The sequence below is a fragment of the Ursus americanus genome, chromosome 25 (assembly GCF_024610735.1).
Source record: "Ursus americanus isolate L20-20 chromosome 25, mUrsAme1.1.p, whole genome shotgun sequence".
NCBI classification, from domain to species: Eukaryota; Metazoa; Chordata; class Mammalia; order Carnivora; family Ursidae; genus Ursus; species Ursus americanus.
Genome location: NC_142151.1, coordinates 39,779,385 through 39,791,836, shown reverse-complemented (window position 1 = coordinate 39,791,836; position 12,452 = coordinate 39,779,385).

Below are 12,452 nucleotides of genomic sequence, written 5' to 3'. Positions count from 1 at the left end.
TATCTTCAAAGTACTTCAGCAGTGCTGGATCTTAGGCAGAAGTGAGGAGAAGGGTCTTTTCCCCAACTTTTTCACCCAGATCCAGGAGCCCCTGTTTTGAAGTCTTACATGAGGGACGCCTGGGTGGCTCAGCCACTAAGCGGCTGCCTTTGGCTCAGGTCATGATCTCGTGGTCCTGGAATCAAGCCCCTCATTGGGCTCCCTGCTCAGTGGGAAGCCTGCTTCTTTCTCTCACACTCCCCCTGCTTGTGTTCCCCCTCTTGGTGTCTCTCTCTGTCAAATAAATAAAATCTTTTTAAAAATTAAAAAAAAAATAAAAAGCCTTATATGAAAACAGTTCCATCTTCTGTGGTCAACCATAAGTTCACAATTTATAGGCACAATGCCTGCTTTGTTTTCTTTAATGCACAAGGATCCCCTTTACTCTAGAACTTTCCAGTCCCTTTACTTGCTTTACTCTTCTCCACAGCAGTTAACATCTGTTATACTATATTTTATTTGTTTGTTCATTTGTTTGTTGTCTTTCACTGTCAAATACGGTATAAGATCCATTAGGGCAGAGGTTTGGTTTTGTTCACTGTGATATCTCCAGCTCCTAGATTAGTGCTTGGCACATAGTAGGTGCTCAATAAATATTTGTTGAATAGATGAATGAATGAAGCCTGAATCTATATCTAGGAAAAGAAACATCTCCCTTAAGAACATGTAGCCTGCAGAGCTCCAACTCTGCCTTATCTTGGAGAGCAGCATAGCTTCTTTGGTTTCATCCATCTACTTTAGTGATTTATAGCTTATGTTCACACGAATAACCCTTTTAGTGGCTTTTTCTTTTAACAAAGGAATACTTCCTATAAGACACACGGAAGTATCTACCTCTTGCAAAACAGGAAAGTGCTTATGGCTTTGAAATGGGGTTTATTCCTGGGCTGCAAGGGTGGTTCAACATGCACAAATCAATCAATGTGATATACTATATTAATAAAAGAAAGACAAGAACCAAATGAAACCTGCCCACCCAGTTGAACTCCCAGTGGTATATTCTACCACTTTCCCCATCAAAGTCTCAAAGGTAGTGGAGCTAAGTTTTAGTCAGAAGTCAAGGTCAGAGAACTGCATGCTCTCCCCTCCCCTCAATGTTGTTTGAGAATGTGATTATGTCAAGCCTGTATCCCCATCCTGTATGTCAGGGAGAACTCCTGATTTATATTCTTAATCTACTAGAGACAGGCTCAAAAAAAAAAATACCCTGCTATTGGTTATAAGATTGGTAGATGAGAAGGGTATTATGAATAGAAAGTTTACTGTGCGGGGCGCCTGGGTAGCGCAGTCGTTAAAGCGTCTGCCTTCGGCTCAGGGCGTGATCCCGGTATTCCGGGATCGAGCTCCTCCGCTGGGAGCCTGCTTCTTCCTCTCTCACTCGCCTGCTGTGTTCCCTCTCTCGCTGGCTGTCTCTCTGTTACATAAATAAATAAAATCTTTAAAAAAAAAAAAAAAGAAAGTTTACTGTGCTTTAAAAGCTAGTGTTTCTCTTCCCTTTGAGTTCCTGAGCTGGTAGATTAATAATTTAGGGCAATTTTAGCTCAGGGTACTTTTTACTGTAATAAAACTGACTTTTGCTTTCTGTCCCTTGCTTGTGCCTTCTCTACTTCAGTTCTAAAACCAAACCAAACAAAAACAAAAATTTTCCATATTGATCAGATACATAGCAAAGGAGATCCAAGCATAAGTCTTTCTAGGATAGTAAAACCAAATTAAAACCAAACATCAGGGGCACCTGGGTGGCTAAGTCAGTTAAGCATCTGCCTTCAGCTCAGGTCATGATCCTGGAGTCCCTGAAGTCCCTAGTCCAGCCCAGCATCAGGTTCCCTGCTTGGCGGAGAGCCTGCTTCTCCCTCTCCCTCTGCTCCTCCCCCACTCATGCTCTCTTTATATCAAAACAAATAAAATCTTCAAAAAAACATTAAACATGGATCAGAAAAACAATATTCCAGAAATTGAGGTTAGTCTATAAACAACCTTAGTAGAACTATTTCATAAGACCTTGCTATTCTCAACAGTGTTGTCTGGGTCTCTAAGAAGCAGAGGGCAATTTTCTGTGACTTGACTGGTGATTGCCAGAATGAATGCACTGAACTGGGACTCGGTTCACCTCAAAGTGTGATCCTGAGTCACATATCCATTCTCCTATTCATCCCAGCTCATCCATCACAATATCACACACCTGCTCCCAGTTGCTTCTTATATTATTAAAAACCAACTCCCTGTTGGATCCTATTGGCTAGTATCTTGGTGAGAATTTTTGCATCCATGTTCATCAGGGATATTGGTCTGTAATCCTCCGTTTTGATGGGGTCTTTGTCTGGTTTGGGGATCAAGGTAATACTGGCCTCATAAAGTGAGTTTGGAAGTTTTCCTTCCATTTCTATTTTTTGGAACCATTTCAGAAGAAGAGGTATTAATTCTTCTTTAAATGTTTGGTACATTAAAAGGATTATTCACCACAAGCAAGTGGGGTTTATTCCTGGGCTGCAAGAGTGGTTCAACATGCACAAATCAATCAATGTGATACACTACATTAATAAAAGAAAGACAAGAACCATATGATCTTCTCGGGGCGCCTGGGTGGCACAGCGGTTAAGCGTCTGCCTTCGGCTCAGGGCATGATCCCGGCGATCTGGGATCGAGCCCCACATCGGGCTCTTCTGCTATGGGCCTGCTTCTTCCTCTCCCACTCCCCCTGCTTGTGTTCCCTCTCTCGCTGGCTGTCTCTATCTCTGTCAAATAAATAAAATCTTTAAAAAAAAAAAAAAGAACCATATGATCCTCTCAATAGATGCAGAAAAAGCGTTTGACAAAGTACAGCATCCTTTCTTGATTAAAACTCTCCACAGTGTAGGGATAGAGGGTACATACCTCAATATCATAAAAGCCATCTCTGAAAAACCCACAGCAAATATCATTCTCAATGGGGAAGAACTGAGAGCTTTTCCCCTAAGGTCAAGAACATGGCAGGGATGTCCACTATCACCACTGCTATTCAACATAGTACTAGAAGTCCTAACTTCAGCAATTAGACAACAAAAAAGAAATAGAAGGCATCCTAATTGACAAAGAAGAAGTCAAACTCTCACTCTTTGCAGATGATATGATACTTTATGTGGAAAACCCAAAAGATTCCACCCCAAAACTGCTAGAACTCATACAGGAATTCAGTAAAGTGGCAGGATATAAAATCAATGCACAGAAATCAGTTGCATTTCTATACACCAACAATGAGAAAGAAGAAAGAGAAATTAAGGAGTCGATCCCATTTACAATTGCACCCAAAACCATAAGATACCTAGGAATAAATCTGACCAAAGAGGCAAAGAATCTGTACTCAGAAAACTATAGAATGCTCATGAAAGAGATTGAGGAAGACACAAAGAAAACATTCCGTGCTCGTGGAGTGGAAGAACAAATATTGTGAAAATGTCTATGCTAGCTAGAGCAATCTACACATTTAATGCAATCCCTATCAAAATATTATCAACTTTTTTCACAGAAATGGAACAAATAATCCTAAAATTTGTATGGAACCCGAAAAGAACCCAAATAGTCAGAGGATTGTTGAAAAAGAAAAGCAAAGCTGGGGCATCACATTTCCAGACTTCAGGCTCTATTACAAAGCTGTAATCATCAAGACAGTATGGTACTCGCACAAAAACAGACACATACATCAATGGAACAGAATAGAGAGCCCAGAAATGGATCCTCAACTCTATGGTCAACTAATCATCAAAAAAGCAGGAAAGAATGTCCGATGGAAAAAGGATAGTCTCTTCAACAAATGGTGTTGGGAAAATGGGACAACCACATGCAAAGAATGAAACCGGACCATTTCCTTGACCACACACAAAAATAGACTCAAAATGGATGAAAGACCTAAATATGAGACAGACATCCATCAAAATCCTTGAAGATAATGCAGGCAGCAACCTCTTCGACCTCAGCTGCAGCAACTTCTTCCTAGACACATCGCCAAAGACAAGGGCAAAGACAAGGGCAAAAATGAACTATTGGGACTTCATCGAGATAAAAGGCTTTTGCACAGCAAAGTAAACAGTCAACAAAACCAAAGACAACTGACAGAATGGGAGAAGATATTTGCAAATGACATATCAGATAAAGGGCTAGTATCCAAAATCTATAAAGAACTTGCCAAACTCAACACCCAAAAAATAAATAATCCAATCAAGAAATGGGCAGAAGACATGAACAGGCATTTCTCCAAAGAAGACATCCACGTGGCCAACAGATACATGGAAAAAATGCTCAACATCACTCAGCATCAGGGAAATACCAACCAAAACTACAATGAGATACCACCTCACACCAGTCAGAATGGCTAAAATTAAAAGGTCAGGAAATGACATATTGGCGAGGATTTGGAGAAAGGGGAACACTCCTACACTGTTAGTGGGAATGCAAGCTGGTGCAGCCACTCTGGAGAACAGTACGGAGTTTCCTCAAAAACTTGGAAATAGAGCTACGTTGTGACCCAGCAATTGCACTACTGGGTATCTACCCAAAAGATACAAATGTAATGATCTGAAGGTACACATGCACCCCAATGTTAATAGCAGCAATGTCCACAATAGCCAAACTGTGGAAAGAGCCTAGATGTCCAGCAACAGATGAATAGATAAAGAAGATGTGATATATATATATATATATATATATATATATATATATATATATATAATGGAATATTATGTAGCCATCAAAAAATGAAATCTTGCCATTTGCAATGACATGGATGGAACTAGAGGGTATCAGGCTAAGCGAAATAAGTCAATCAGAGAAAGATAATTAGCATATGATCTCACTGATATGTGCAATTTGAGAAACAAGGCGGAGGATCGTAGGGGAAGAGAGGAAAAAATGAAACAAGACGAAGCAAGAGAGGGAGACAAACCATAAGAGACTCTTAATCTCAGGAAACAAACTGAGGGTTGCTGGAGTGGAGGGGGGTGGGAGGGATGGGGTGGCTGGGTGATGGACAATGGGGAGGGTATGTGCTATCGTGAGTGCTGTGAATTGTTTAAGACTGTTTAAGACTGTACCCCTGAAACAAATAATAAATTGTATGTTAATAAAAGAAAAAAAACCTGAATGTAAACAATGAAAAAAAATCAGTTCCCTCTTACCAATGGCATTAGTGGCTTTTGCAGCTCTGCAGAACAATGAGTACCATCCAAGGCCCCTCCAGGTGTGATAGATAATAAACTGCCCACAATTTCACATGATTAGAACATTGGAATTCCTGGTGTTTAATTGTAATGAGGTCTGTGAGACCTGAGTCCCCTCTGCTTCACACTTTTGGACTTTTATTAGTGTTTGGGGGAAAATTCTCTTCATTGGAAACGGTGATTATGGAGAAAGGTTCTTTAGAGATGGAGCATGGAGGTGATGCTGGGGTATAATTTGAATCTAACGTCTAATGAAAGAAAGGAAATAATCAACAGAGATGTGAGAGAGAAAGAAAGGCAAGAAAGAAGGATAGCACAGAGGATAGACAGCAGCATCATTCCCTGATGCACTGTGAGGGCAAAAGGTGGATGATGCATGTAAGTCAAATTTTTAAAGGGCTGCTTCTTTTTTTTTTTTCCATGTTTCAAGTTTTTACTTAAATTCTAGCTAGTTCACATATAGGGTATTATTGGTTTTAGAAGTAGAATTTAGTGATTCATCACTTATGTGTAACACCCAGTGCTCATCACAAGTGTCCTCCTTAATCTCCATCACCCATTTGGCCCATCCCCCCAGCCCCTCCAGCAACCCTCAGTTTGTTCTCTATGGTTAAGAGTCTCTTATGGTTTGCCTCCCTCTTTTTTTTTTCCTTCCCCAATGTGTTCATCTTGTTTTGTTTCTTAAATTCGACATATGAGTGAAATCATGTGGTATTTGTCTTTCTCTGACTAATTTTGCTTAGCATAATACACTCTAGCTCCATCCATGTTGTTGCAAATAGCAAGATTACATTCTTTTTGTTGGCTAATATTCCATTGTATATATAGACCACATCATCTTTATCCTTTCATCAGTCAATGGACATTTGGCGTCTTTCCATAAATTGGCTATTGTTGATAATGATGCTATAAACATCAGGATGCATGTGCCCCTTCAAATCAGTATTTTTGTACCCTTTGAGTAAATACCTACTAATGCAATTGTTGGGTCCTAGGGTAGTTCTATTTTTAACTTTTTAAGGAGCCTCCATTATGTTTTCCAGAGTGGCTGCACCAGTTTGCATTCCCCCCAACAGTGTAATGGGGTTCCCCTTTGTCTACATCCTCACCAACATCTGTTGTTTCCTGTGTTATTAATTTTTTTAGCCATTCTGATAGGTGTGAGGTAGTATCTCATCATGGTTTTGATTTGTATTTCCCTGGTGAGTGATGTTGAGTATCTTTTCATGTGTCTGGTAGTTATCTGTATGTCTTCTTTGGAAAAATGTCTATTCATGTCTTCTGCCCATTTCTTAACTGGATTATCTATTTTTGGGGTGTTGAGTTTGATAAATTCTTTATAGATTTTGGATACTAACCCTTTATCTGATATGTCATTTGCAAATATCTTCTCCCATTCTGTAGCTTGCCTTTTAGTTTTGTTGATTGTTTCCTTTGCTGTGCAGAAGCTTTTTATCTTGAAGAGTGGTCCCAATAGTTCATTTTTGCTTTTGTTTCCTGTGCCTCCTGTCTAGTAAGAAATTGCTACAGCCAAGATCAAAGAGGTTGCTACCTGTGTTCTCCTCTAGGATTTTGATGGTTTCCTGTCTCACATTTAGGTCTTTCATCCATTTTGAGTCTATTTTTGTGTATGGTGTAAGAAAGTGGTCCGTTTTCATTCTTCTGCATGTTGCTGTCCAGTTTTCTCAACACTATTTATTGAATAGACTGTCTTTTCCCCAGGATATTCTTTCCTGCTTTGTTGAAGATTAGTTGACCATATATCTGTGGGCCCATTTCTGGGTTCTCTATTCTGTTCCAGTATCTGAGTCTGTTTTTGTGTGAGTACCATATTTGATGCCTACAGCTTTGTAATATACCTTGAAGTCCAGAATTGTGATGTCTCCAGCTTTGCTTTTCTTTTTCAAGATTGCTTTGGCTATTCAGGGTCTTTTGTGGTTCCATACACATTTTTGGATTGTTTGTTCTAGCTCTGTGAAAAATGCTGGTGGTAGTTTGATAGGGATTGCATTAAATGTGTAGATTCTATGAGGCTAGGATTACCTTGATTCCAAAACCAGACAAGGATCCCACTAAAGGGGGGAATTATAAGCCAATATCCCTGATGAACATGGATGCAAAAATTCTCAACGAGATTCTAGCAAATCAAATCCAAAAGTACATTAAAAGAACTATTCACCACAATCAAGTGTGATTTATTCCTCGGCCTTAAGGGTGGTTCAATATTTGCAAATCAATCAACATGATACAGTACATTAATAAAAGGATAAGAACCATATGATCCTCTCAATAGATGCGATAAAAATCATTTGACAAAGTACAGCATCCATTTTTTATAAAAGTCATCAACAAAGTAGGGCTAGAGGGAACATACTTCAACATCATAAAGGCCATGTATGAAAGACCCACAGCTAATATCATCCTCATTGAAGAAAAACTGATAGCTTTTCCTCCATTGTCAGGAATAAGACAGGAATGTCCACTGTCATGACTATCATTTAACATAGTACTGGAAGTCCTAGCTTCATCAGTCAGACAACAAAAAGAAATAAAAGCATCCAAATTGGCAAGGCAGGAGTCAAACTTCCACTATTTGCAGACAACATGATCCTCTGTATAGGAAACCCAAAAGACTCCACCAAAAAAATTGCTAGAACTGACACATGAATTCACTAAAGTCGCAGGATACAAAATCAATGTACAGAAATCAGTTGCATTTCTATATGCCAACAATGAAGCAGCAGAAAGAGAAATCAAGTAATTGACCCCATTTACAATTGCACCAAAACCCATAAGATACCCAGGAATAAACCTAACCAAATAGGTGAAAGACCTGTACTCTGAAAACTATAAAACACTAATGAAAGAAATAGGAGATGACACAAAGAAATGGAAAAACATTCCATGCTCATGGATCGGAAGTACAAACATTGTTAAAATGTCTATACTACCTAAAGGGCTTCTTGAGAGTGATGGATATCTGAGATGAAGGAACCTCAATTGCTCAGAGAACTTGAAAACTGGGAGAGTCTTACTTGTCTGAGTTTAGCTTGGAAAGAAATAGATTTATATATGCTTGAGACTAGCTCTGTCATATTTTGGCACCATACTATCCACGTTTTAACCACAAACCCAAAGGTAGAAGAGCCCTGAAGTGACTGTGTTTTTCAAAATAGGAAAATTACAAGAATGTACACAGATACTTCTCTAATCCATTTCCTCCTCTCCATTTCTTTTTTTTTTTTTAAGATTTTACTTATTTATTCAACAGAGATAGAGACAGCCAGCGAGAGAGGGAACACAAGCAGGGGGAGTGGGAGAGGAAGAAGCAGGCTCATAGCGGAGGCGCCTGATGTGGGGCTTGATCCCAGAACGCCGGGATCAAGCCCTGAGCTGAAGGCAGACGCTTAACCCCTGTGCCACCCAGGCGCCCCCCTCCTCTCCATTTCTATAAGCAGTACTATACTTCAGGCCCTTGCTATCTCATGCCCAGAGGATTGTAATAGCTCCTTTCTCTCAGCCTTTCCTCTGCTCCTTCCCTTCTCTCTGCTCCCTGTGCATCCTTCTCCCCCATAGCAGTTAGAGGAATCTACCCAAAATTCAGATTTGAGCCTTATCACAGCTCAGCTTAAATGTTCCAAAGGCTTCCATAGCTTCCAACCTCATTTTTTTTCACCACTTTCTGCTCCACTTTTTACCTTCCAGATGCATAAATCTGCTTGTAGTTTCCATGCACCCAGCACACTTTCATGCCACCCTACATTTATTCACACTGTCCTCTATGTTTAATGCCTTTCTTGGGGTTTTTTTTCCCCTTTATTTTTGGACCTTTATCTGTTGTGAAATATAACACAAATACATACAAGTAAATATACATGTACAATTTAATGAACAAAGGCAATAGATCACTATCTAGGAAACAGATACTGCAATCATCTTCCCTCCCCTCCCGAAAGTCCCTCACTGCCACGCTGGAGTCAAACTCTTTCCTTCCTATGGGTACCCACTATCTTGATAGTCATGATAATAATTTTTCACTTTTCTATATAGTTTATCACATATTTACACATCCCTAAACAATATAGTGTGATTTTGCCTGTTTTTGAACATTATATGGATGGAATCACAAGGACTTTATTCTCTTGAACTTTATATGAATGGAATCACACAATTTATTTTTTAGTGTTTTATGTCCTGCTTCTTTTTCACAACATTAAATTTGTAAAAGTCATCAGTGTTTTGGGAGGTACCTGTGCTTCATTCATTTTCATTGTTCTACTGTATTCTGTTATATGAACATACTGCAATGCATAAATATCTGTATTTACAGTTGCATTCTACTGTTGATAGACAGTTCAGTCGTTTTCAGATTTAGGCTATTACTAGCAAATACTGCTATGAATATTCTAGTAAATGTGTCATGGTACACATAACAAGCTTTTCTAAAGTAGTTTTCTAAAGTTTATACATATGGATGAACTTGCTGATCATAGGGTATGCTTATCTTCAGCTCCACTAGAAAATACCAAATTGCTTTCAAAAGTGGTTGTAATAATTTATACTCCATTAGCACGACAGAAGTTCTCGTTACTCCATATTCTCTCCAACACTTGGTATGTGAGACTTCTAATTATTACCTTCTCTCTGATATAATCCCAGTGCCTAGAACAGTGCCTGGCTCATAGTAAGCAGGCATTAAATATTCGTTGAATAAATACATATTTCTTAATTTCCAAACATGAGAATTTTCTGATTGTCTTTTTGTTATTGATTAATACCTTAAATTCATTGTAGTTGAAGAATACCTCCTGTTCAATATCAACTTTTCAAAATTTGTTGAAATTTGCCTAATAGGCAAGTTTTTATTTATAATCATTACATATATATAATGAAAGAATATGTCTTTCGCATTTGTTGGTTGCAAGTTTTAGATATATCCATTAGTACAAATTTTTAAACAAATGTATAAGCTGTTTATAAAAATTTTCTATATCTGTGATTTTTCTACCTACATAAAAATTAGTAACAAGGGGTTATTATAATCTACTATATTTGTGAATTTATCTTTCTAATAATTTTTTTATATATTCTGATGCTATAAGTGTAATCTAATTTTTTAATTGTCATAACTTCTAGTTAATTGAATCATCTGCATTATTCGGTGATCTTCTTCTTCACAATTATGCTTTTGTCTTAAATTTTGACTGACATTAATATAGCTGCACCTGCTTTCTTTTGAATGGGGTGCATGATGTATCCCTTTCCATCCATCTACTTTCAGCCTGTTTCCTTAAGTTTTAATATATTTCTGGTTGATAGCATATAGTCAGATTTTTGCTTTTTATCCATTTTGGCAGCCTTTGTCTTTTGTCTGAAGCATTTAGTCTAATATTTAATATCAATAAGATTAATATTTGGATTTAAACTGTATTTGTAGATTTATCTATTTCTCATTTCTGTTAGATTTTGCTTCCTATATTTTGAAACTCTTTATTAGGTGTTTGACAATTTAGGATTATTATGTCCTTTTGCTGAATTGACCACTTTATCAGTATGAAATGACTTTTCCTTATTCCTGGTAATATCCATTACTCTAATATTTATTTAGTCAGATGTTAATGAAGCCATTTCAGCTTTTTTTAAATTAGTGTTTGCCTGGCATATCTTCTCCACTTTTCTCCTTCTGTCATATTCATGCCTCTATATTTAGAATATGCTTGGGTCTTACTTTTTATCTAACCTGACCATCTCTACCATTTAATTGGGATATTTAGACTACTTACATTTATTATAATTATTGGTAAGATTGGTTTTCAATCTATCATATTGCTATTTGTTTTGTTTGTCCCATCTGTTCTGTTTCTTTTCCTTATTTCCATTCCAGTGTTTACATTAATTGAATTTTAAAATGATTCCATTTTACCTCCAGTACTGACTTATTAGCTCTTCCTCTTTTCTCTTTTCTTTCTTTTGCCCTGTTGGTGTTAGTATTGCTTTAGAACAGTTCTTTCCAAAAGAATTTTCTGTGATGATGGAATTGTTCTAATTTGCACTGCTCAGTATGGTGGCCACTATCCACATATGGATACTGAATATTTTAAGTGGGGCTAGTATGACTAAGGAACTAAATTTTTAATTTTCTCAAATTTTAATTTTAATTTAAATAGCTACATATAGCAAGTAGCTACCGTATTGGACAGTGGAGCTAGAGAGTTTATAATATACACTTCAGTTTATCACAGCCCACTTTCAAATAGTGTAACATTTTTCATTTCCTCCCTTAAATCCTTTGTGTTTTTGTTATGGTATATATTACTTCTACATATGCTAAAATCTCAAGTGCGTTTTTTTTATTTTTACTTTAGTTGTTTATCTTTTCAAGAGACTAATACGTAGGAAAAATATTTTTATATTTTATCTACATTTTACCACTTCTCACACTCACTATTCCTTTGTGTTGATCCAAATTTTCATGTTTTTTTTTCTTCTGCCTGAAGAGCTTCCTTTTAACATTTCGTCTTTTGTTTGTTTAAAATAGTCTTTATTTTCCCTTTGTTTTTGAAAGATATTTTTGCTAAGCAAAAACTTCTGGGTTGACCTTGTCTTCTGCCTTGCATAGCTTTAATAAGAAATCTGCTGGCATTATTTTCTTTGTTCCTCTATAACAGAATGGTAAAGTTTTCTGGAAAGGGCCAGATAATAAATCTTCTAGGCTTTGCAAACCATAAAAGCCTTTTAGACTGTTGCAACTACTCAACTCTGCCAATGGAGCACTAGGCAGCCCTAGCTAATACATAAATGAGTGGGGCTGTGTTCAAACTAACTTGATTTACCTAAACAAGCCGGTGGGCCATTGTCCCATGGGCCATAGTTTGCCAATCCTTGCTCTATGTGTAATACGTCTTTTTTATCTGGCTACTTTTAGAAAATTTTTTTTTTACCCTTGGATTTTAGCAGTTTGATTAGGACATGCCTTGGCATGTTTTCTTTGTTTATTCTGCCTAGATTTCATGAGCTTCAAATTTGGAAATTTTTTAGCCACTTATTTTTGAATATATTTTTAGCTTCCCAACTCCTGAAACTTCAGTTGCATGTGTGTTAAGCTGCTGGGTATATTTCATAGATCATTTTAGCCCTGATCCTTTCTTTTTCAGCCTTTTTTCTCTCTGTACTTCATTTTTACAAGTTCCTATTTCTAGGTCTTCAAGTTCTCTAATCTTT